This window comes from Neofelis nebulosa, chromosome 3 (genome assembly GCF_028018385.1).
Source record: "Neofelis nebulosa isolate mNeoNeb1 chromosome 3, mNeoNeb1.pri, whole genome shotgun sequence".
NCBI lineage: Eukaryota > Metazoa > Chordata > Mammalia > Carnivora > Felidae > Neofelis > Neofelis nebulosa.
The window spans coordinates 98,894,177-98,921,163 of record NC_080784.1 but is presented as its reverse complement, the minus strand read 5'-3'; positions in this window follow the sequence as shown (position 1 = coordinate 98,921,163).

The following is a 26,987-nucleotide window of genomic DNA, read 5'->3' as shown; positions in this document are numbered from 1 at the left end:
GAGGAATTAAGAAACAATCCCATTTACAACAGTATAAAAAAAAAAAAAAAAACCTAGGAGTAACCTTAATGCAGGAGGTAAATGTGTACACTGAAATGTGTACACTGGAAATTATAAGCCACTGATGAAATAAATTGAAGAAGACACATATAAATGAAGATATTCTGTGTTTATGGACTGGAAAAATTATTATTGTTTTTTTGTTTGTTTGTTGTTTTTTAATTTATATCCAAATTAGTTATCATATAGTGCAACAATGATTTCAGGAGTAGATTCCTTAGTTCCCCTTACCCAATTAGCCCATCCACCCTACCACAAACCCTCCAGTGACCTGCAGTTTGTTCTCCATATTTATAAGTCTCTTATGTTTTGTCCCCCTCCCTGTTTTTATATTATTTTTGTTTCCCTTCCCTTATGTTCATCTGTTTTGCCTCTTAAAGTCCTCATATGAGTGAAGTCATATGATTTTTGTCTTTCTCTGACTAATTTCACTTAGCATAATACCCTGGAAGAATTATTATTGTTAAAAATCCATACTATCTAAAGCAATCTATAGACTCAATGCAGTCCTTATCAAAATTCCAATAGCATTTTTCACAGAAACAGTAAAACAAGCCAAAATTTGTATGGATTTAAAAAAATATCCAATAGTAAGAAAGAACAAAACTGGAGGCATCATAATTCTTGATTTCAAACTATATTACAAAGCTACTGTAAACAAAATACAATGGTATTAACATAAAAAAAGAGAAATAGATCAAAGAGAACAAAACAGAGAACCAAGAAATAAACCCACACATATATGATCAATTCATTTATGACAAGGAGCCAAGGTTATACAATGGGGAATGGATAGTCTCTTCAATAAATGGTGTTGGCAAAATGGGATAGTGAAAAATTAAAACTGAAACCGCATCTCACACCATACACAAAAATCAACTCAAGACAGATTAAAGACTTGAATATAAAACCTGAAAACACTAAAACTCATAGAAGAAAACATTCAGGGAAACCTCCTTGACATCAGTCTTGGCAATGACTTTTTGACACCAAAAGCAAAGGCAACAATAATAAAAATAAACAAGTGAGACTCCATCAAACTAAAAATCTGCACAACAAAGGAAATAATTCATGAAATGAAAAAGCCAAACTATTGAATGGGATAAAATATTTGTAAACCATATATCCAATAACAGGTTAATATCCAACATATACAAAGAATTCAATAGCAAAAATCAAATAACCTAATTAAAAATGGGCAGGGGACCTAAACAGACATTTCACCAAGCAAGACATCCAGCCAACAGTACATGAAAGTATGCTCAATATCACTAATCATCAGTGAAATGCAAATAAAAACCATAATGAAATTATCACCTCATACCTTTAGGATGGCTATTATCAGAAAGAGAAGAGATAACAAATGTTGACAAGGGTGTGTGGAGAAAAGAGATCCTCTTACACTGTTGGTGGGAATGTAAACTAGTATAGCCCCTATGGAAAACAATATGGCAGTTCCTCAATAAATTAAAAATAGAACTACCATATGATCTAGCAATCCCACTTCTGAGTATATATCCAAAGAAAACAAAATGATTATAGCATCATTCCTCACATTAGCCAAGGTATGGAAACAACCCAATTATCTGTCAACAGATGAATGGATAAAGACAATTTTATATAATGCCTTTTAAAAAAAGAAGGAATTTCTATTATTTGCAATGACATGAATGAACCTGGAGGACATTATGCTTACTGAAATAAGCCAGACAGAGAAAGACTATACTGAATGGTATCATTTATATGCAAAATCTAAAAAAAAAAAAAAAAAAAACCATCAAATTCACAGAAACAGAATAGAAAAGTGGTTGCCAGGGTCTGGGGGTGTGGAGAGTGGAGAATATGGAGAGATTGGTAAGAAAGTATAAAACTTCCATTTATAAGATAAATAAGGTCTGAGGATATGATACATAACATAGTGACTACAGTTGATAATACCATATTTTATAATTCAAATTTGCTAAAAGAATAAAACTTAAATGTTCTCTCTCTCTCACACACACACAACAGAAAAGGTAAACATGTAAGGTGATGGATATAAAAAAAAAAAAGCCAAAACAACAGAACAGACGCTGAATAAATTCTTATTGTGACTAAATGAATGAATTCTGTTTCAATCTATCTGTTATTGACAGATAAATGAAGTATTCCAGTCAACATTCCTTTTAATCCTTCCATTGCATGAATTGTTTCTTTTTATTTTTTTAAATATATATATTTAAGTTTATTTATTTATTTTCAGAGAGAGAGAACAAGAGAGCATGCAAGCAAGGAAGAAGCAGAGAGACAGAGAAAGAGAATCTCAAGCAGGCTCCACACTGTCAGCGCAGAGCCCAACGCGGGATTCAAACTCACCAGCCATGAGATTATGACTTGAGCTGAAACCAGGAGTCAGACGCTTAACCAACTGAGCCACCCAGGCTCCCCTGATTTGTTTCTTTTTAATAATTCAATTTAACAAATATATATATTCACACCATCTCAACTATTACCATCAGAAATGATTCTACAACAGTATGTTGGAGAATGTGTAAATAAGTCACATCCTGTAGAATATGTAAGTATGTCAGTGTTTAATATACATAAGCTAGAGGAAACAAAAAACATAACATATTAAATCTTAAAATCCAGCAGTGTGTATAAATTAATTTCCATAGGTGTTAAAAAAAAATCAATCTTACTTTTTTTGTTCTAGATTGAATCTAGCAATTTTTTGCATTTAATGAATATATTGACCTGTTAATATGAGAGAGAATTAACTCCCCTGCTGAAGATCAATGAAATCCTTAAAAGCAACCTAATACTGTGAAAGAGCACTTGACTTTTTCTGTCCTAGCTCCACACTTCCTTATAATGTGACCTGGAACGAAACTCTAGCCCTTCTGTTCTCTCAATTTGCTTATTAACTGAGATAAGTAAATAAAGTATTTCTAAGTATGTTCCTCATCCCCAAAAGCTTACAATTTTAAGATGAATTTAGTTTCCAGCATAATCCACAGTTCATGGTTTTGTTTATATTTTTTAAAAAGTTAAGTTCTGATTCTGTATTTTTATCACTCTTTATTTTCATAGGTAGCTATTTATCTTTGAATGCAAAATACTTGCAACAAGGAAAAACTGCAAAAAGACTTTAAACTTAAGATCCAGGGATATATTGGAACTTTCTTGCACCAGCTCACAAAACGGATTATTACATTTTCAAAAACTGTATAAGCTTTATTAGAAATAACTAATAGTAAAATTATAGTAAACAGTAAGTAAATTATATACTTATAACTAAAAGGGTCATATATTTGTTAAAAGATATTACATTAGGGGCACCTGGGTGGCTCAGTCAGTTAAGCAGCCAACTTCAGCTCAGGTCATGATCTAGCGGTCCATGAGTTCGAGCCCCACATCGGGCTCTGTGCTGACATCTCAGAACCTGGAGCCTGCTTCGGATTCTGTGTCTCCCTCTCTCCCTGCTCCTCCCCACTCATGCTCTGTCTCTCTCATTCTCAAAAATAAATAAACATAAAAAAAAAGTTTTAAAGAAGATAAAATTCAAAGCTCATAACTATATAATTACTTTACATATTTTATCAGTATGAGGAATGGTTAACTACTATACATCTCTTCCCAAATCCACGTTCAGTGACAACACGTTAGTAGCTTGAAATCAGCCATGGTGGGAACAGTCACACTATAGAAACAGGCAAATGTCATAAATTGGGTTTTTTTTAGGAGAAAACCTGTTGTTAAACATTTGCCAGCACATGACCATTTATGTCATGGACTCACTCTTAGTCCACTGCTCTATAAGTTAGAAATTAAACCATATGAGACAATATTTTTAAAACTTAAAGACAAACATTCAGTTTTTATTATTGGAAGCCATTCCTAACCTTGAGGAACCAATAGTCAATCTTTTCTTCTGAGGCAATGAAAGAAAATAGCACATCTGGCTGAGACTGACTGGTGGTTCAACCAATCAGCCTTTTCGTTTCAAAAAGAAAATCATTCTCATACTATTTCACCCAAGTGATTGCCAAGAAGTAAATTCATTTTAGAATTTGGAATATTTATACAATAACAGTTGTATAACAACTGTTATATTCCAAGATTCTAGATCAGAAGTAGGTAATTTTTTTCTGTGAAGAGTCAGATAATAAATATTTTAGGCTTTTTAGGCCATACAATCTCTGTTTTAATTAATCAACTATACCACTATAGCATGAAAGCAGCTATGGGCAATACATAAAGGAATGACATGGTTTTATTCTAATAAAACTTGAATTACAAAAATAGGCAGCTGGCCCAATTTGGCCCATGATTTTCAGTTTGCTGGCTACTGCCAAAGGCAGTTCCTATAACACTGTAAACACTCAATAATATTAAGAGAACCTGTATTAGTCTGCTTGGGCTACCATAACAAAATACCACAGACTAAGTGGCTTAAACAACAGAAATTTATTTTCTCATAGTCCTGGGGGCTACAAGTCCAAAATCAATGGTCTGGCCAATTGAATTGTGAGTAAAAGCTCTCTTTTTTGCTTACAGAGAGCTGCCTTCTCACATAGTTTTTCCTCAGAGAGCTCCACTCTTATGACCTTATTCAAACTTTATCGCTTCCTCATAGGCCCTATATCCAAATATGGTCACATTGGAGGTAAGAGTTTCAATATATGAATTTGAGAGAGAGACACAATTCAATAATAGCATTCTACCTCAGCCCCTCAAAATTCAAGTCTTCTCACATGTAACATACATTCATTCAATCCCAACAGCCCCAAAAGTCTTAACTCATTCCAACATCAACCCAAAGTCCAAAGTTTCATCTAAATACCATCTAAATCACCCATGGGTGAGACTCAAGGTATGATTCATCCCAAGGTAAAATACCACTCCATATGTGAGCCTGTGAAACCAGTTGAGTTATCTGCTTCCAAAATACAATGTTGCAAAAAGCAAAGGACAGATATTATCATTCCAAAAGGGAAAAATTGGAAAGAAGGAAGGAGTGATGGGTCCCAACCAAGTCCAAAACCCAGCAATGCAAATGCCATTAGATTTTAAGGCTTGAGAATAATCTTCTTTGGCTCAAAACTCTACCCTCCGGGCCCATGGGGGTGACAGCATCAAATTCAGGGCTCCAAAGGAAAGCTCCCTCCCTTTAGCTCCCTGCAAGGCACTAGCTAGAACATCCCAGTCTGTCAAAACAGAAGAGGAAACAGAGGAGGATCCAGCCTTGTCCAACAGGCATGTAGTAGGAATGGCAGCCCTGATGATCTCCAAATCATCTTCTAGGTCATTCTTCCCTTTTCTTGATTGATAAAGCACATTTGCATGTAGAATCTAAGAGTTCTCCAACCTTCATTTTGTCCTTCCTCTATCCCTTTTCAATTCAAACTAGCAGGTTTTCTGTTTGTATAATCTCCTAATCTCTTTATCAAATAATATTCCAGCTAAGCCCTTGGTGTTCTCTTCCAAACACACTGTCTCAATTTTTTGCAATACATATAAGCTAAGAATTTTCCAAAAATTTACCAAATCTATGAGTTCTGTTTCCTTTTTACCAAACAATTCCTTCTTCAGTTCCTCTCTCTCTTCTCTCCTGTTTTACTGCATGCATTCAGAAGAAACAAGACCACACATTCAATATTTTGCTTTGATACACTTTCAGCTAAATAAATATCCAATTTCATGGCTTCAAAGTTCTGCTTTCCTTGAAATACTAGAACAGTTCATCCAACTTGTATGTCACTTTATTACAAGGACTGTCTTTCCTACAGTTTCCAAGAATCTGTTCATTTCTATCTAAGACCTCATCAGAATGACTTTCAATGGCTATATTTTTACCAACATTCTGCTCACAGAAATTTACGCTTTTTCTAGCATGCACCTCAAAACTCCTCTAGCCTCTACCCATTACCAAAGTCACTTCTACATATTTAGGTATTTGTTAACAGCAGCACCCCACTTCATAGTACCAAATTCTTTATTAGACAGCTCAAGATGCCATAAATATATACCATAAATATACACCAACTGGCTTAACCAACAGAAATTTATCTTTCATTGTTGTAGAAGCTACAAGTCTAAAATCAAGGTTCCAGTTTCTGGTGCAAGTTCTGTTCCTGGCTTGCAGATGGATGGCTTCTGTGTACTTATGCAGTCTGTCTTTGGTGTGCACAGAAAGAGCGCTGGTGTTTCCTCCTTTTCTTCTAAAGGAAACACAGCTCTATTAGATTAGACAGTCTACCCTTATGACCTCTTTAAACCTTTATCACCTCCTCACAGCTAATTCCAAACACACATTGGGGGGTAGGGCTTCAAAATATGAATTTTACAAATTCACAATGCAGTCTATAGCAGAACTGAATATGGGACCCAGGAATCTGCTTTAATTATTACTTTTAACTTATACTTGCAGAACACTTTATAGTTTACATATCTTTTTCCTGGGCCTTACCACACTTAATACAATTTATACAAAGACTTGGATCATAAAAAAGAGAAAACTGTCTAGAACACTATAACAAAGAAATCTCTCCCTATTCTGTTCCCCTCATGGACTTAGCTTTCGAATATAAGCATGAATAGGATAAAAAAGTGATTTATCTGATGGATTACTTTATCTGTCTGTCCCATGCAACTGCTTCATTATGGTGTCTTAAACTTGTCAAAGAAAAGCCTAATACATTGCAGCAAGCACATTCTTTGTTGACAGTGAAGTAAAGTTTAGCTCCACAGGTCTTGCTATTAATAATTGTGGTATTGTTGATGTTAGATGCAGGTCCAAGTGATATCTAAACTTCTATTCATCAGCATAAAACTTGGCTGGGCTTTTTTTTGCGTGTGTGTGAGAGACTTACAATTCCATTGCTTTATCAAACAGATCATTAGAAAGGTTTTTGAATTGGGATTTTCTTTTTTTGAACTATTTCAGTACAGATAGCCAGCTGGAATCTATTGATGGTTTCTGTGTAAGTTAGAGAGGAAAAGAAGCTTGAAAAGGGAGATGGAGCATCAGGGCCCCAACTTCCATATGTGTTCCACCAAATATAATTGTTTTATTCCGGAGTAACATTTGCAAATGAATGTAAAATTGCCTATAAGACAGAACAGGTCACAGAAAGCAATTTCATTGTTCTTATTTTCTTTTTTTTTTTTAATTTTTTTTCAACGTTTTTTATTTATTTTTGGGACAGAGAGAGACAGAGCATGAACGGGGGAGGGGCAGAGAGAGAGGGAGACACAGAATCGGAAACAGGCTCCAGGCTCCGAGCCATCAGCCCAGAGCCTGACGCGGGGCTCGAACTCACGGACCGCGAGATCGTGACCTGGCTGAAGTCGGACGCTTAACTGACTGCGCCACCCAGGCGCCCCATCATTGTTCTTATTTTCATTGGCATCTATAAATATAAAACCATTAGATTTTTTTTTAATGTTTCCATCCCAAATTTGTTCTCATAAACAAGGTTTTTTCACTACTTTAGAAGATACACCTTAAGGCAATTAATGGTGCAGTATTCCATCCTTTGCAAAATTAGTACTATATATCAAGCAATACTTGCATCAACCTATACCAGATCTATCTACCTTAGATAAAACTAATTATATCTAAGAGTTTTGAAATGTATACTTTGAAGAAGAAAAAAATATATTGTGACCTCAATTATTACCCCCCCTCTAAAGGAAATTGATCCATGTTGGTTTTCTCCTTTTTTTAAACATTTCAATCATTTTCTATGCCATAGCCAGGGAGCATTACAAGACTTGTTGTGATCCTCCATATCAGATCAGCTGGAAAGAAGAGGAGATCTGGAGAGTGGGACCAGAGTTTTGAACCCACTAGGCTGTGGGGCTGACCTCAAGGAAGACAATCAAAAGTCCAAACAAAATGGCCAATGATATATCATAGCAAATTGGTCTCAATGAAAGCCAGTATCTTTATACACTGGGGTCCAGTGTAGCAATTGAGCTTTGAAAACAAGAATTTCCAGGCAGTGGCAATACTCTGGGTCAAGTCAATGGGTGGTAGCGTTTTAATTCCAGGTGATCCCTTTAGTTTCTAACAAGCCTTTACCATCACTTGGGAGTCATGGGAGTTGGGAATCAGGGCTAAGGCAGAGGACTTTCAAGACAGGGTTTTAGAATTTGATAATTAAGTTCTAGTAATTAAGATCCTTATTCTATTTGTCAAAAAATTTCCTAACAGGCCCAGCTCACAAAATGTAAAGTCACTTTTACATTTAAAACTTTGTTCCTTGGTTAAGCTTCCAACTTCGGCTCAGGTCATGATCTCAGGGTTCGTGGGTTTGAGTCCTGTGTCCGGCTCTGTGCTGACAGCTTAGAGCCTGGGAGCCTGCTTCAGATTCTGGGTCTCCCTCTGTCTCTGCCCCTCTCCCACTCATACTCTGTCTCTCTCTCAAAAATAAATCAACATTAAAACTTTTTTTTTTAATTTGTTCCTTGATAATACTCAACACATATATAGTGCTTTGCAACTTTCAAAGAACTTGCACATATATAATTTATTCTTCACAGCACACCTGAAATAGGAGTGTAACATATTTTCACACCCACTTTATCAAAGAGGAGATGCAGAATTGTGTAGCAGCAGGGCCAGGACCCATATGAGCCTCTCTAGTGCTTTTCCAGTGTGTTGTACCATGATGCCTTTAAGGAAGCAGATGATGTAAAGCTCCTCCTTCCTGATCTTTTCCATATGTATGTAAGAGAATGTGGATGGAAGCAACCCACTGTCTTGGCTGTACACTGGCCCTTGTCATCACCCAGTTCCTCCTTGAAAACCTTAAATATCAGTATTTTTTTTATTCAGAAGAAAATCGCTCATCTTTTTGTTGTTTCATTCCCACTAAACTTACTTGAAATTCACTGAGATCTCAGTCCCTTGAATCCTCTCTTTTGTCTTCCCAATTTAACTCCCTCCAAACCTTACACCCTTTATTATTCTCATCCTCATTTTATCTCTTTGTCCTCCTGCCACAACTATTCAAGATCCCTGTCATAGATCAATCCAATTCTCTATCTCTAAGCCAAGTTTTAGAGAGGCCCATAGTTGACAATACAAAAGTTTGGGCTTTTTCTCTGGCTACTTTCTCATTTATGTAGTAAGTGTCCTAAACTTTCACTGCCATCCTAATGCCCTTACCCCACTTCTACGCTGTTTATATTCTTAGTTGATGTTTTCTACTTCATCAAGCTGCTCAAATGCAAATTCCCCTTCTCCCAAACTTTGTCTTTATAGCACCATTTGTTCATCTTTGCTTTTCTCTCCCTTTTGTCTTGAATCTCATTCTCTGCTATATCCCCTTGGTTACCTATGCAATCTCCTTCATTTCCACTATCCTCAATCTAACCTTTAGTGTCAACTACTTCCCTATGTTTAAAAAAAGAGCAATACTTTTTTTAAACAAAACAAACGTTTTTGGCTTAAAACAAACCCTAGATATTTCATCCAAAAAAAAAAAAAAAAACTTCACAAATTTCTTGAGAAAGCACTCTACACTTTCCATCTCTGTTTCACCTCTTTCCATCCTATAGAGTCCATCCACTTCACATAAATTTCTCATCTATAATGTAACAGATCACAGAGTAGTCATAGAAGTAAAATGTGTCCACTCAAATACTGTCTACGTTTGCTTAACTCTGTCAAAAATCATCTGTAATATAAAACATGCGATTTTTCAAAGTTTTGTTATATATATGATCATGGTGGGGGGAGACTTTGAAAAAATATATTACTCCCATATTTAATTTGGTCATTTGTAAATATATTCTCCACTATTCCAATTATATATGAAGCTATTATATTTTCAAAGAATAGTCAATGAAATAGAACCATATGGATTAATCAGGCATTTTTATTGAAGATAGTTTGTGTTCTATTAAAATTTCACCAAAAAAATGTCTTTCATAACCTGAGTATCTTTCTCATGGTTCATTTTTTAACAAGAAAGTCAGCCTTTAATGGAAATATATAGTTGCTGTGTTTTTTTTAATGTGTGTGAATGTGTTTTTCCTTATAAACCTAAAAAAAATTAGCCCTTTATTCAAGGGTTTGGTAATCCTTCCACTCAAGTCTCCAGAGTATTGATTTTACATTGAATGACTGTGAAGCAGTTTCAATATTCAGATTTTACTCTTCCATGTCATGAGTGCCTCTGTCTCTTACTTGCTTGGAGTCTGAGTTCATTTAGACATGGTCTAGCTTCTATCAGGCTGTAGGCCAAAGACCTGAGATAATTGCATGACTGCTTCAGGAATGTTTTTATAGTTCCTCATCCAGTTTAAGGCATAAAAAACAGGAGGGTATGTCAGAGGGTTCCATGGGGATATTACTGGTGTGTTCACCAATAATGGATATATTATGCGGGAATGGGGCATTTACATTTAATTACAGAGCAATTGTTTGAATGGGAAAAAATGTTTATTTGAATGTACATAGATTATGCAGTACTGCCCTTATCCTTAAATGCAAAACATGGCTTTCTCTCTGTGGTACTTTGGAATTTTACCCTGTTTTGAGGCAAAAAACAGTATTTAACTGCCTTTATACATGCATAGAAAAGGCTTTCAGGCGCCAGTTGTTTCCCAATAAAGAATCCCTTCACAGTAAATTGGATCACTTATTCTCATTGTGGTGACGGTGGGGTATCAAAACCAAACCAAACCAGCCATGATGTGGGCTGTTAACACAGGAAGGTGCAGAACTCAAGTGCAGCAAACTCCAAAGAGTAAGCTGTTATTCAAATTAACCATGATACTACATAAGATATATTTCTAGTTTCCAGCCCATTGGGATATAGAATACATGTTTCTATAATTAAAAGATTCTGAGGAGAGGGCAGATATTTTTTAACAATCAAGAATCACAAACGAACTGATCTCTCTCTTCCTAAGGGACACACAGTTAACTCTATATTATTCTGAAGCTGATTATCCAATTGTGGACTCTACTAGCCACTGATTTCTCTGCATGTTCTCTCTGGCTCCTGGTCTTTTGGACAACACATTGCTCATTGGCAACCCCACCCAAACTTGAGCAGAAGAAATAAAATCTTCAGAAACACAAATGGGTATATTCTGCCTCTTGTTAGTTCTTGTAGAAAAGGATATGGAAACTGTTCATTAAACCAAGGCTTTTGGATTATAAATAGATAATTATCTATGTACCTGCAGCTCTCCTTACTATGGATAATTAAGAGTTGATCACACTACAAGACACTTAGACCACAACATTCTATTTCTTGTTCAGTTTTATCTCTGCTCTCCCCACTTCCTTAGACTACAATACTATTTCCCAAATGTCAGGTTTTGCAATCATCAAGTCTGAAACCTTACTTAAAATTATTTCAAAGGTAGTAGTCATCTCCCTCAGCAACTGAAGTAGCAACAAAATACTAGACATCTCCCCATCATACTACATTTGTTCTGCAAGTAAGAAAATAAATAAAATCCTCAAGTTCTACATTTAAAGTAGACTCCATTTGTCACTTATTTTCTTCACACAAAACACAGAGTGATAGAGTCTCAAAGAGAGGGAAAAAAAAAGTTAAGCCTGGCAGATCTTTAAATTTAATAGATTTTAAGCACTCTGAATTTGATGTGGATGTTTTGAGACTATTAAATTGGATTATTTTCTTCTTTGTTACATATGAGATATATTGGGTTTTAATTTTAATTTTAAACATGAGTTATTCAAAGTAAGTGAACTAAAACTGAAATCTTATCTGTGGACCAGGCTGGAGTTTTATACACACACATATATTAGACCATTATGCTTCATCATGATGTTTTAATTAAGTAGAATAAAAGAGATTTGAGAGGAATCTAGAAATGGTATATAAAGAGAGCAAAAGTTCAATTGTGGAAAAAAATCAAAAGAAAAGATGTTTATATGGACATGAAAGGCATGAATCTAGAAATTTACTGTATTGCTAAAAGTCAATAGTAATGAACTGACATTATAAGATTAGCATGACTCAGACTCAGACACAACCTCTGTTGTCATCCTAGATAACACTGAAGGAAAAAGGACATAAGGATTAAAATGAATAAAGAGCAAAATGATTATTTGTTCATTGCTTCAACAACCATCAATTTAAAATCTAAACATTGCAAAAGCTCCAGAAAAATAATTTAAAAATGCAATGTAGATGATACTGAAATGCAAAATGTACACCAACAATCCCTAAGCTAGAAGGTGACAACTAGAGATCATCAAAACTACTTAATTTACCCCAGAGATTTCAAGTATTCCTTTCAAGACCAATCATGGCAAATCTTTATGCAATAAAATTCACTTTTTATTTGTTTTATGCCCACTGTAACTTAATCACTAAAGACACAGTCATATTAGAAAATAGAACTTGTAGGGGTACCTGAGTGGCTCAGTTGGTTGAGCACCTGGCTTCAGCTCAGGTCATGATCTCGTGGTTAATGAGTTCAAGCCCCACATCAGGCTCTGGGCTGACAGCTCAGAGTCTGGAGCCTACCTCAGATTCTGTATCTCTCTCTCTCACTGCCCCTCCCCATCTTGTGCATGCTTTCTCTCTCTCAAAAGTAAATAAACAGTTAAAAAAATTGTTTTATAAGACAACAGAATTTGTTTAATGTCCAAGGCTTTACTGCAACAAGGATAGAGAGCTAAAACTCAGGATGATTAATCTTAAATCCATTTGATTCCTTTCAATAACATTTTATTGAGCACCAGTTTAATCCCTTAACTGAAGTATTCCTTCTCAAACTACAGTGCTTATGCTCCTAAAAACCTTGTTGGAGAATTCACAGAATAGGAACCTAAGACCTCACAGGAAAATTAAATCAGGAACACCTACTCACAAGAGAACCTATGGTGATACTGTTTGGCCTAAAACTATCATGGTTCTTCCACTCTTGGCAAGATTTGCAGCAGCAGCATCCCCTACCTAGCCACTTAATTATAGTCTTGAAAATAAAGTATTTGTTAATTTAAAATATATTTTCACTGAATGGCACATTAGTAGTATTTGACATAAAATACCAAGTGGCCATGTGCTTAGTGCAAAATAATAAATTTTCATGATTTGGGGGGACAAATATGACTGACAATATAGAGAATTAACTGTGGGCTGATCAATATAGCAGCCACTAGCCACAACATTATCAAGTACTTGAAATGAGGCTAATCCAGGTGTGCCTGGGTGGCTTAGTTGCTTAAGCATTAGACTTGATTTTGGCTCAGGTCATGATCCCACGGTTCATGGGATCAAGCCCCACATTAGGCTCTATGCTGACAGTATGGATCCTGATTGGGATTCTCTCTCTATCCCTCTCTCTCTCTCTCTCTCTCTCTCTCTGCCCTTCCTCCACTCACACGCTCTCTGTCTCTCAAAATAAATAATCATTTTTTAAAAAGAAATGAGGCTAATCCAAATTGACATACGCTTGAAGTGTAAAATACAGAGCACATTTCTCATACTTAGTATGAAAAAAATGAAAAAATAACATTAGTCATTTTTTGTTTATTCATGCTAAAGTAATATTTTTTATATATTGGGTTAAATAAAACATTATTAAAATTAATTTCACTTATTTCCTTTTAGCATTTTTAATGTGTATTTAAAATATTCATGTGACTTGCATTATTTTTCTATTGAATAGCACTTATACAGAGAACAGGCAAAAAATGAAATTCATCCTTTAAGAGACACCCAAGCATTATCCATCCAAGTGACTACAACAATTGTGATTTTGAAACTTAGAGTTACTGCCAGTCCCATATCCTTAATCCAAAATTCTTCCATTTATGGAAAATACTATAAAATATAATTTTTTTTTGAATATTCCCTAATTCATAGTAGAAGACAAGAATCTGATAAACCCCAGGACCCCTACATGAAAATTAAAATTGGAAAAACAGAATGAGGAACCTACTCTGATTTAATCCCTTGGATTTAGGCAGCTGGCCATTAATAACTATTTTCATACCTAATTTTATTCATATTATATAGTATAATAATAGCTCATATTGATAGGAGAGGTTTAAGTCAACTCTTTCTTAAACCATATACCAAGGAGATAGGTAGCAATGATTCAATCTTTTCTCTCAGATATACATTATATAGACTAAGAATGCACAGTCAACTCTTACATACATTTCTAAGAGGCAGTTTCTACTGTGTCTTCCTTGCTTTGACAATCAGAATTAAACAATGTAAGAAGATGATTGTCGTTTCTGCATTAAATTAGATTATAAATTCTAAATTAAGTTATAATTTCAAAATAAAACTACAGAAAAGCTGAATCCATCCAAAATATATTGTCAGAATACCCACCCAATATCTTAAGACTAAGTGAGATTAGAGGTTGCAAACACATAATTTCCTAGGCAAAGGCCCACAAAAGACCTGTACCGAGATTTTTACAACTTGGAAATAATTGCCAACATTTAAAAATCACAAGATTTTACCAAAAAAAAAAAAAGGGGGAGGGGCGGGGAAAGCTTTTTCATTTCTCTAGGAAAACAACATCAGAAGGACTGCAAACAATTGACATGTGCTCTCCAGCTCATCAGAATCCCTACTACTTTCCCATTGACTCAAACTTCATTTTCCTTACCTGACTGTTTTGTGTGCATTTGAGTTTTCAACCTCTGAACCAGGCAGTAAAATTTTGATAAGTGCACAGTAACTATTTATTTCAGTTATTACAGGACACCCAGAATTATCCAGGACACATGAACACATGGACTCTCACCAGGTCTTGCACACAAATAATCACACATAGAAAAAAACTGAAGGCACATTTTCTTAGGGTGGCTGTTTATATCTAAAATGGGATTTGAGTACAAGTAATTTATTTGGTAGGTGTTCATTTGCTAGGTGTCACCTGGTAGCAAACAACAGTAGTAAATAAGGCAATAACACAGAGAAAGCTGCTAATACAAAGTGTGTTCATGAGCAGGTTAATACAACGGGTGGCTCAGTTGTGCTGAAGACCTCTGCAGTTCTCCCACTTCAGAGTTGTTCCACTGAGGGGCACAGAAGTAGTACATTTATATACCAACTCTTTTCCATAATAAGTTAAGTGCTTGTCCTAGAGGTGTTAGGTCTCCCATACCTCTCATCCCATTCCCACTGGCATGACCCAATCACATACCCACGACCAAGGAAAGATTCAGGCAGAGATTTGGAGGTGTTTACTTCATCTGTATATATGAAAACAGTGAGTAAATACGGGCAGGGCAAGGACCGTATCTGCCATAGGCCACCCCTAAGGCTATGCACCCCGTAGGGTGCAATTTCTAAAAATAAGAAATGTGTAAATATTCTATGTTCATCTTAGCTCAGCTAGAACTTAGGCTCATCTAATTGCCCCTCTCAATGGAGTTACCTAGATCTTCACTCCTGAGAAGTATGAAATCACCAGTTATTAGGCCCTAGTCAGACCATGACTGTGCCATTTCATGGAAGTCATGGAAGCCCCAAGAGTACCACAGTGAACCTTCTATATTCCAGGCATATTTCTCTCTTCTCCTATTACATAGCAGCAATCCTATCTTCTCATGATAATAAGTCATTACCGCTTCCAGTATAATATCTTCTTTTTTTTTGCTTGATGGTCTACCAGCCTGAGAAGCCCCAAATTGCCAGTCAGCATTGTAGCTTTAGGTTTATGGAATCCTTACTGTGTCCCCTTAGTTGAAGCATACCTAATCAGGTACCAGAACCTCTAATTCAGCAGAGGCTAAATTAAATAGGCTAAATTCCAGGCTGCTGCAGCAGCTGGAATAATCTTGGTGAGAGGGAGTGCAATGCTATTTGATTCCTGCATATCTTTCATTACTGGTCCTATACTCCACTAATGAGTCCATTGCACATGCAGCACTGGGGTTACAGAACAATCTAGCTAACCTCCACTGGAAAAAGTCATTCTATATTGGTGAGCACTGATGTAAAACACAAGGACCCACACACTTTGTGCCCAGTCCTATAGGTCTATCTGAATGTCTGTACTCTATATATTTTTTTTTTATTTACTCTCCCATCTTGCTCCAGCTAGGACTCTTAGCAATGAGACAAGTCATTGGCCACTGCCCAGGAATTAGTGTATATCCTTACTTTATGTTGTTTCTCCCTCCTTAAAAAGTTAATGACCAGGTGTACTGCTCAAAGATACACACTCTTAGAAGATTTCCCCTCTTACCCTCTTTCAGGACCATCCCTGAAGAGACTGTCAGGTAATGGCAGTTCATTTTCAGGTTGTATCAACATGTCAAGTAAGTCTAACCATGAGGTAAGCTCAGGGTTTTTTCCTTCTTTTGATAGCTAAGGGATAGGCATTGGTACAAGAGCCAAAACAAAATGTAGGCCACCTGCTTGTATAACCTACTTGTGCCCTCCAGATACTTGTGGGCCTGTCCAACCTTATAATTTTGTGGGTCTGATAATACCCAGTTCACAATGTGTATCTCACGATAGTAACTTGGTCTCCCAAATCCAAGCATTTCATTTCTTTTTAAAAAGCGATAATTATCTGCTACAGGCATCATAGCTTTTTCAAGAACCCTAGGAGTCTGCACTACAATTTTCAGAGAATCCACATACCATTTTAATTTATGTAACATTTTATCATTTAAACATGATAGCTCTAGGGGTCCCTGGGTGGCTCAGTCGGTTAAACTTCCGACTTCGGCTCAGGTCATGATCTCATGGTCCATGAGTTCAAGCCCTGCCTGGAGCTCTGTGCTGACAGCGCAGAGCCTGGAGCCTGCTTCAAATTCTGTGTCTCCCTCTCCCTCTGCCAACCCTGACTCTTTCTCTCAAAAATAAACATTAAAATTTTTTTTTAAATTTTTAATGTTTATTCTTGAGAGAGAGGAAGAGGGAGAGGGAAACGGAGAGGGAGGGAGGGAGGGAGGGAGAGAGAGAGACAGAGAGAGAGAGAGAATGAGCGGGGGAGGGGCACAGCTAGAGAGGGCCACAGAATCCAAGCAGGTTCCTGGCTTTGAGCACAGAGCCCAACACAGGGCTCTAACTCACAAGCTGTGAGATCATGACCTGAGCCAAAGTCAGACGCTTAACTGACTCAGCCACCCAGGCACCCACCCCCCAAAAAACTTTTTAATAAAATAAACATGATACCTCTAGCACTACTAAATCTGCTGAGTCATATATTCCAAACAGCAAGACTGCTTATACCATACCCTGAAGTTGCCTTAGAGTCCTCTTTCTCTGAGTACCAATCAAACTGGTAGCCTTCCAAGACAGCCAGCAATTATTTTGAGGCAGTATTTCCTATTATGACATACCACACACTGGGCTTCTTTTTTAGTGGCACAAGGTATAATAACCTTTTTAGGAGATACAAGGTGTAATAACTTGCCTTTAACTTGGAAGGAATGTCCTAGTATGCACAAGAACAATAGATGCAAAAAAATTTCATTGATGGTTTGGAATATTTGTAGTGTTAATAATCCACCATCTAGCACACATAGGTCTTACCAGACCATTCAGAGTACCTGCCACTTTGGGCTCTCCAAACCCATGTCAGGGAGCTGATGGGAAGATTTTACCAGCTGATAAGTGGATCCATCCTGGTGATGTTCTCAGGGACTAGATAAATAACCACAAATTGTTCTTTGTACCCATGTGGACAATCAGATGAACTTGGGCCAGGATTCTATAACCTGTCCTCCATATGTCCCCATTCTAACAAGGGGTATAATAATATTTTGAGCCTTTGGGTATTAGTGTTAGCTTGGCCCTATCCAACAGTCAGAAAATCTGGAAAATTTCTGTGTATTAAGAAAATATACTTTCTGTGCCCAAAGAGAAATCTAGACTTTGCCCTCATTTTCTACGAAATAATCTCTAAGCCTTTGAAATATTATGCCTGATAGGTTATCTTTGTTTTCTGGGAGTCTTGGAGCATAAGACTCTAACAATGTGATTTATACTGGGAGATCTGAGTCATGCTGTATCAATTCAACCTCCAGAGGGGCTAGAGACCAAGATCGGCCGTGTGGACAGTTACTCATGAAACCCCAACAAAGACTCTATATATCGGGTTCTGGTAAGCTTCCCTGGTTGGCAATATTCCTGCCAAGTTGTATTGTTATATAACTTTCCCAGGAAGAGTTAACAATGTCCACAACTATGGACACAAAGACAGGACACCTGCAACCTCCATGTTTGCAATGCTCCTGGATTCTGCCCCATGCATGTCTTCCCTTGGCTGATTTTAATCTGTGTCTTTTCCTTATAATAAACCTAACTTTATATTAAAACTCTGTATTTATTTACCGGTAATAAAACCATAACTGTGAGTATAACAGCTTTCACTGAGCTCTGTGAGTTCTAGCAAATCACTGAAACTGAAGGTTTGCAGACCCCCTGAACTGGCAACTAGTGTCTAAAGTAAGGGCAATCTTATGGACTGTATTCTCTCTAATTCTGCACTCCCCTTTCCCTGGTATACAATTAATCTAGTTAATGGCCACATCTCTTTGAGGGAAAATGTGGGAATATCTACTTTATATTCTTACTCTGACATTGCAGGACATTTCCTCAATGGCATTTAGCATCTCCTTCAACCAAACCACTCTGGGACCAGAACGTGGGTAAGGAACTCTATTTTTTTCCCACTGAAGGAGTTAACATTATTCCTATGCTAACCTGCAGTTTGCTTGTCTGTTTGTTTTATTATGTAAGTCAAGCAATAAATCCATCCAGAAAAGATCTAAGGAAAAAAATCATCCCACTTTCAGAGATCATGTAGGTTTTATGTTTTGTAATTTGCCTGGTATTTTTAATTTTAAATAATGGGTATAGGAAGCACAAGTCTTTTCAGTGCTTTTCAATGCTAAGATCTAAAAACATCTTAAGAGCCACCCTCTGATGCCACCCTCTGATGACACACTCATTGAAAGCAGCATGTCAGGGGCGCCTGGGTGGCGCAGTCAGTTAAGCGTCCGACTTCAGCCAGGTCACGATCTCGCGGTCCGTGAGTTCGAGCCCCGCGTCAGGCTCTGGGCTGATGGCTCGGAGCCTGGAGCCTGTTTCCGATTCTGTGTCTCCCTCTCTCTCTGCGCCTCCCCCGTTCATGCTCTGTCTCTCTCTGTCCCAAAAATAAATAAAAAACGTTGAAAAAAAAAAATTTAAAAAAAAAAAAAAAAAAAAAGAAAGCAGCATGTCAGATCCCCTGCTGAGCCCCTAAACAATCTTCTTCTTCTCAACAATTTTTACACCAACTCTGAATCAATTCTTCATCTAAACTTCAATAAGCTCTGCTGTAAACACCATGACAGTTCCTCTTAGTCTGCTCCTAAGTGACCAAATCTAGGTTTGGGTCCAGTATGTATGCCTTCCTCCTTCCAGAGAAACTTTTCTCTTCCCTGACTTTATTTATTCCCCTACAATGGAAATTCCTGCTCCTATCTTCCTTTTAATGAAAGAGATTTATTACTAGAAACAAAACAAGTGAAGATGCACATATTTCCCAGAGAAAACCGCAGTCAAAAGAATTATAACATAACTCATTACCTTTCTTCTCCCTGCTCCCAATTTAGAAATCACTTCTAGGGGAAACCATACTTAAGACCAATAATAATTTCAGTTAATTATGCAATGGATTGCTTATATCTATATTGCATCATTGAAAAAATAAATAGGTGACATACTTATTAAGCACTTTCTATTTACCAGCCACTATACTAAGTGCTTAACAGGGATTATACCATTCAATCCTGTCACCATTTCTACAAATACTGTTTTTATCCCATTTTAGTGATGAAGAAACGGACATTGGATCTTCCCAATGGAAATACCTGATCTTGACTACTATGCTGAGTTTCACAGATTATACAAATATTTGTTGAGTGAAGTATGGTAGAAAAAAGTTAAAATGAGAAGGAAAAAAAGCTGGAGGGGTTCTCTAGAGTGGCTTACATAGATTTCATTCTCCACTTTGGAAAACTCTGTGGCAGCTTCCAAAAGAACTGCTAAAGTATAACCTCTTGCCACCTCAACCTCAAGTACCACTTGTGAACCTAGGGCTAGACACAAATGTGTGTACAGAAAAACATACACACATTTCACACTTGTAACAAATTACACTTGCATAAGTAAAACTCTGATTGACTCTATGAAATAGACCTGAAGCCATCATTGCCTTGCTCCACCAGTTTCTTTGCTGTCTCTCAGTTTGGAGACAATGCACCTTCAGGCCTTACCTCTGAGCCCAAAGCCCTGCCCTCTTAGACTAAACATGCTGATTGCCAGCCAAAACAAACATCTTCACTGACTACCAATTTCTGTCTGGATATTTTTCATTAAAAAAAAAAGACAGAAAAAAACTACAAAGCATGATCTGTCCCCAAAGGAATTCTTTCCTACTCTGCTGTTTCCTCATGTTGAGGAAAGAATCCGATGATATGTGAAAATAGTTAGTTGTACTCTGACTCAAGTATTTCACAGGGATATCTGCATGGCTAAATTTAGGAAGAATAAAAATACTGAAATAAGTATAAAAATCAAAAGTTAAAATCCTATTTCAACACTGTACTGATCAGTCTTTCAGAAAAACTTCTGGAGAACAAGTATGCTGTTACTCTCTAGTCATGTGAATCTAAGGCTACTAACAGATACGTAATTCCAGGCTTGATCTCATTTCTTGCCTGACTTTGCTTTTAACTCTGTGCATACAAGCTGAGATTCAAGCTGCTTCCCCAGCTCATAACAAGCTCTTTCAGAGACAGATCTCCCATCTTCCTGCTGCCTCATGAGGAGCATGAGTTTCAAATCAAACTTCAAAAGAACAGTTGTTTTTTTTTTTTTGGAATATTATCTGTAGTGGGTTTCTAACACAACCTTCCTCAGGGGTATAGTATCTCTATAGAAAGTAGTTAATCTAGTGAAAGAAAATCTAGAGTCCTGGAAAAAGGAGGCCAATGGAGCCTAAATTGGGGCTAGATTTGCTATTTCCTTTGGGCTGGGTGGTGGGGGAAGGGAGAACTGAATCTTGGTCATGATAATACACATATGGGTCTGATTCCAAAGGCAGAAGTTTAACCTAACTCACCTTTGGAAAACTAAGCTAGCGTCTTCAGACTTAGGTTCCCTGATGTATAAGGATATGACCCTGTTCAGTATGATCCCACATAACTCATGCAACATGAACCCCATGTAAATACTCCAAAACCACAATTGATTGGAATTCTCAGAGAAGGAGATGTTCTAGGTCACTGGATTTTCTGGGCAAACCAGAATTGAATAGAAAAACCTTTCCTATTTCAACCCTAAGGATCAAAAATGTTTATAAATGCATTAGTCTATTTTCATGATTTATTAAATACAGAAGGGGAATGTAATTCAATCTCTATTTCATTATTCAGATACTTATGGTCCCTAAGGTCATACTTCTGGGAATCAGTTACTTTGGTATTCTATGAAATCACAGGTTAAGAAATGGAAGCAGAGCTACCTTGACATTAGGTTACATTCTCCAAAGTTTAGTATAGAGTCATCACTGATAAGCAGTTGTCACCCTTTTATGTATTTCTCAAAAAATTACAGGGTTAAAATTTTTTGATTAATGGGTGATTCTGAATATTTAACAATTTGAATGTTTACACTAGCTCTGTGTAGCTTTTCCTGGGGGGAAAATCGTCCATCTTGATCTGAGAAAGAGCCCATTTCTAACTGGCTGCATGGTTCACATAGACTCATGAAACTTATTAAAAAAATAAAGTGACACAATATATAGTAAATTGAAAGCAACTGAAACTTATACATCCAGACCTAAGTTGCTGTTGTTATTATTGGAGTGATTGTTTTGCTGTGTGTTAGTAAAACAAAGCAGCTTTTATACAATGAGAGTACCGTTTAAATTCAAAAGCCATCAAAATTTATTTCTGCTTTAATTCAAGAGGAACAGTCCTTTCAGTAATCTTGGGAGAAAGTTTTCTACTCAAATCCTCCTGAACTGTGCAGCCCTGGAGTGATGAAAGACAAATCAGGCCAAGGTCACACACACTAAGACCAAGAATGAGCAGTAAGACTAACCACAGCAATGGTTACCTCAAGTGCCAGCAGGCACAGAAAGGCCTTACACCAACAGTTTATTATGCCCCTGTTCTTCAAAGGTTGTGTTTTTCCTGGCAAGAGAAGAGGCGAAGAGGTGCACTTCCACTTGTCAATGGCCTTATGCTTTCTGAGTAAGAACACTGGTGGACACACAGGATCTCTCTCCATTCCATAAGCTCCCTATTTGCCAGCAAGTGGTGTTTATGGCTTCTCATGTTTGCTAACAAACATCCTCACCATCAGCAATTCTAACTTGACCTGTCCCTCACTGATCCAGAGTTCTGTGTGACACAGAGCAGGGAAAGGAGGGGGCATGAAAAATTGCAGGGGAAGAAAGGGAAGGAGAAAAAGGGCACGAAGCAAAGAAAAGCCTGTCACACACAATCAAACGATTGATTCATGTCAACAATACTAAAATTATTCTCATTTATCTGCCTTTCCTACCTATTTTCAGTAGAGTTTTGCCAAGTCTAAGACCAAAAAGAAACTGTGTTTTCATTTGATTCTTCCCATATGCTACCCACAACATCTTTAAAAGTAATACCTGCCTTATTGTCTGTATGATACAAACATATGCAAGTAACAATCTTTCACTTAGGAGTAAGATGAACAGTAAATAAATTTAATTTTTGACCTAAGGCTGTAATCTGTTTAATTCTGGACCCACCAGGACCTAAACTTGCAGCAGGTCAACAAAATGACCCTTCTGTCTAAAAGTTGAAAGTCTTTTCGATTTCCATATCTCAACCAATTAATCAACTACTGAAGACTTTATAGACAGAACATTGGAAAGACAGGGAACAAGGAGATGAAGCCAGGAGAGAAACTCTACAGTTTCAGACATGCTGTGTATACTAAGAGTGATACTTGAACCACTAATATTTCCATTCCATTGATACTAATTTATTTCAGACTGTTCCATGGTACTACTAATCAAAGCCAGCAAATATACCCCAAGACAAGCCAAAGGGGGAAATGACATCCACATCAGTTGTCAAGAGGGTGGTAAAATAGTCAGAATGAATAAATACACAGTTGCTGATGCTTTAATTTTATGAATAGAAAAATATTCAGTTAAATACCAGACACAAATTTGTAAAGTATTTGTTAAATACTATCCTAAAATAAGTTTCAGATATAAAGTCAGATCCCTGAGTTCAGTGTACCAATGCCTCTGATCGTTTCTAAACATTTGTTTAGTCAGAAAGGGTTAAATGTTGTAACAGTAGTATTTTAAATCCAAAACTTCCTAGTCTCTCTTCCCCTCCCCTCCTCTCCCATCATATTGGAGAAAAAGGGTATTATTAGGTAAAGGAAAATAAAACCAATTAGTTATTGTCTGTTGTATAAAGGGCTTGGATGGAATTATTTCTGGAACTCACCGTCAGGAAAACCAGATGATTCCCTTCTAAAAATCATCCCTTCTAAAAACATTTCATATAAGAAACATTATAAAGAAATATTCAGCATCCAGGAAGAGAAAAGGCACGTAAACTCAGGGAATCAGAAAAGACTTTATTGCACACCAGTGCTGGCCCAGCAAAGTCACCTCCAAAGACTGAGCCCCAAACCTTGTCATTGGCCTTCTTTTATGGCTGGAATGGTAGGGGGTTGAGAGACAAAAGAAAAGGGGGAGGAGGCCCTTATCAGTGATACTGCCTGGGTAGCTGGTAGAGAAAGGAGGCAAACAAGATTATAGAAGCCAAGAGTATTCAAGAGGAGTATCCAGCCTCAGGCATCTGGCTGACCCCTTTTATCATGTTTTTACTAGCTTTTCTTTTCACTACTACCTTGATTATCCCAAATATTATGGTTTTGCAGGTACAGTAAGCTTAAACTGAGTCCAAACGTTATCTTTAAAAAATAAAAGGTACTTAGTCTTAGAATTTGACTTAACTCCAAATAATAAAATAATCACCACCAAGCATTTAATATCTACAAAACAAGTTTGTACAAAGCTCAAGGTCACAACTCTAAAAAGCTAAGATTTTATTTGAAGCAATATCTGTCTGATTATGCCATAATACTTCTAACAATTTTATCATTGTTTTTACTTACATCATCCATGTTTTGAATAACAAAATTCAGATTATAGCCTTTTAATAGCCATTCATTCATTTATATTAATTGACTTAGATAATGCTATATCTTACTTAATAAAGGGTACTTCTGGGAAGTGGGTCTCAAGATGCTTTGGATTCTTAATATATTCATTGTCCAGTAGATTTGGCAAAATTTTCCCTTCAATGGGAATTCTTTGAGAAAAGTGAGAGAATACTAAGAGTCAGCTGCTATTTTATGATTTCCCTTTGAAATTTAGAGTAACTAGTTTAGTAGCACTGACAATGCCCCTCATTGTTTACCTAATTCAATATCAAAAGTAACTAACTTTTCTCGCAATGGAGCCATTCATATTTAATTAAGAGAGATGGCCACTTCCCTTTCAGCAATAGATAAAGTAGAAGATATCACCAATAGATACCTAATTGATGTTTTGGAAGGTTATGCTTCAGGCAAAACTTTATTTCATCCAGCACTGGGTGAAATCCAGTACACCAAGGCCACTGTGACTACAAAATATAGTTTCAAGTAGAAATGTCAACATGCATGAACTATATATTGGTAATCTTATCATGTAGTTAGACCAATCACAGATGATATTTTCTAAGCATTATATAAAAAACTAAGCATGTAATGCCCTGAAGAGCAATCACTGATTTTTTAACTAAATTGCACTTTAGCAATTAATTCAGAGGCTTATCACATGCTTGACCAATGGCATTTATAACATTACTCCCATATTGTTATGATTTGCAATAATAATAGTACTACAGGCTTGTGGGTGGCTCAGTCGGTGGAGCATCAGATTTCGGCTCAGGTCATGATCCCAGGGTCCATGGGATTGAGCCCTAGTCAGGTTCCATGCTGAGCGTGGAGTCTAGTTAAGATTCTCTCTCTCTCTCTCTCTCTCTCTCTCTCTCTCTCTCTCTCTCTCTCTCCCCCTCTGCCCCTCCCCCACTTACATTCTCTGTCTCTCTCTAAAATAAATAATAATAATAATAATAATAATAATAGCACTGATGAAGCATTAATTATGTAACAAGCACTATTCTAAACACTTTACATGGGTTAGCTCATTTTCTCTATGAGATTACTCTATGAGATAGGTACCAATCATGGGAGATAAGGCACAAAAGTTAAAATAAGTAGGGGTATCAATATCATTATGATAAGTATTGTTAATAATATGCTCAAATGTGGACTTAGATTTCACAATAAAATTTAAAAATTGAATTTCAAACAACTACCTCATTTTCTACTCTATCCAAGTAAATAAGGTCTCACCACGTCTTTATGACATAGATGCATGTTTTAGTCAAAATAGAAAAATACTTTCATGAATTCAGAACATAGCTTCCTTCTTAAGAGAGTGCATAATTCAAACTTTGCAACAGTCAAGATATATATATATCCTTTGCACTACATAAATATGAGTAAGGTTTTCATATTAGAAAATACAGTAAGAAACCAGGGCACCTAACCCTAGAAAGCATTAGAACAACCCACAAAGAAGAATAAAGCTTGGATTACTATGACTTTTTATGTGTTCTAAAGAATATTTGCACTTCAAATACTTTCAAAATCATATTAACTTTATAAAACTCTATTTTCTCCACCCCCAAATCTTCCTTTCCCCACTTTAAACCAATCAACTCAAGTCTTTGGGGACTGCCAATTTGGAACATCCTCTGGCCTTGACAATTGGCAGCTGGGATCAATCAGTTCATAAAATCCAACTTGTCAGCTAAAACCAGTCATATTTTTTAAGCAAGACAATCTGTTAAACAGCTTAGGTCGTAAATCCATGAAAAACATTTCCAAAACACATTTTGTGCTTGCTCTTCCTAAGTTCTGAGGCTACAGATGTTACAGAAACCGCCACTCTGGAAACTCTCCCAACCATCTATTATCCTTCTCTGAAAATTTGAAGGTATCTTCTGGGCTCCACAGCTAACAGCAGAACAGCTTCTGATAGCCATGGGTGGGAATAGATAGCCTCAATGTGAGAGGAATCCTTGTTTCACCTTGGGCAGTTACATAGTAGCCTCTATCTGATGTGCCCTTGATCCAGTTTATCATAAGCCAATGTCGTCACTGTGCAGTTAGGCTAACTTCCAGTACTGGCTCTGTCCTAAGAGGAAAAATTTATTGTATAGATTTCAAAGCAATTGCAGAGCTTATAAAGCTAAGTGATCTTAGGCAAGGCACATCTTCTCAAGCTTCAATATCCCTCTCAGTAAAATAGGAGGGCTGGAATAACCAAACTCCAAATTTCTTTCCAATTCTGTAATTCCATGACTCTACTTCTTCCCATCGCTTTTACTTAGCAGGAAGCAACAATACTCCCTCACCACTGCCAGCTCTTGTGGGTCCAAGACCATAGTGCGTCAGTCCCCACAGAGCATCATGCCACAAATAATGATGGCTTAAATGAACGTTTTTTCAGACTTCATTTTACTCAACAATGTGTAAGCAGGTTTCAAAAGAGATAAAGATTATCAGTACCTCTCAGTATCATAACATCTTGACATTTCCTACCACTACTATCCTAAGTAGTCAAATACACATCAGGCAAATTATCATTCTCCTTGGCCTTACTCCAGATAAATATATCAATCACTGATGATGCCTCTTCCCCTCATCAAGCCAAGACCACTCTCAGAATCCTCAGCTTAACGTTCCAGACAGCCACCATCAATTATTCAGAATTGGTATGAGTGAAGAGTACATTTAAAATTGTGACCTACACATACAAAGGGATACCTGGGGGGCTCAGTCTGTTGAGCATCTGAT